We start from the raw sequence: 730 nt of genomic DNA, 5'->3' as shown, positions 1-730 counted from the left end.
ACATTTAAAACATTAAAACATTTAACAAACTTTAACACTTGCTGCAGTGTTCATTATGACTGGTGCCTTGTACAGAATAATTGAATTCCTCCTCCTAAACATCTCTTGAACAACAAATATCTGGAATTATCTTGTTTTTGACATGCCAATCTTGACTATTCTTAATTGTGTGCTTATATAAGAAATACATGGTTCTAAAATTTCATGGGAATTCTTCTAAAGTTACTTTTTTTTGAATTGTCAAGATTAAGAAAACCAATTATACTTTATATATAAAAAATGTTCTGTGCTCAATTCAGCAGCACATACACTAAAATTGGAACAATACAGAGAGGATTAGCATGGCCCTGTGCAAGGTTCACATGCAAATTATTGAATCCTTCCATATTTTTACAAGTACAGATGCTGGAGAGGATTTGGCCACAAGGAAACCCTACTTCATTCTTGGTGGGAGTGTGAACTTGTTCAACAACTTTGGAAAGCAGTATGGAGGCTTCTCAAAAGATTCCATATAAAGCTCCCCTATGACTGAGCAATCAAACTTTTTGGGATTTACCCAAATGGTCATAAGCAAGACCATACTAAACCTACCAGCACAACTATGTTTACTGCAGCATTATTTACGATAGCTAAGATATGGAGCTCACCCCAATGGACCGCAGAAGATAAATGGATATGTGGTATATATAAACAATGAAATTCTATGCCTCCATTGCCCAATTAGTTAGAA

At 34.8% G+C, this 730-nt stretch overlaps 1 non-coding gene across 1 annotated transcript; it reads left to right on the top strand.

Annotated features, from left to right (window-relative positions):
* The first annotated feature begins 286 nt into the window (after positions 1-286).
* LOC122128285 lies at positions 287-392 on the top strand. Its single transcript, XR_006151403.1, has one exon. It is a non-coding gene; the product is annotated as a U6 spliceosomal RNA (small nuclear RNA).
* Positions 393-730: the final 338 nt, after the last annotated feature.

This window comes from Dipodomys spectabilis, unplaced genomic scaffold, assembly GCF_019054845.1.
Source record: "Dipodomys spectabilis isolate Male_0828 unplaced genomic scaffold, ASM1905484v1 ptg000327l, whole genome shotgun sequence".
Taxonomy (NCBI): domain Eukaryota; kingdom Metazoa; phylum Chordata; class Mammalia; order Rodentia; family Heteromyidae; genus Dipodomys; species Dipodomys spectabilis.
This window is presented reverse-complemented; position numbering and strand designations above follow the sequence as displayed.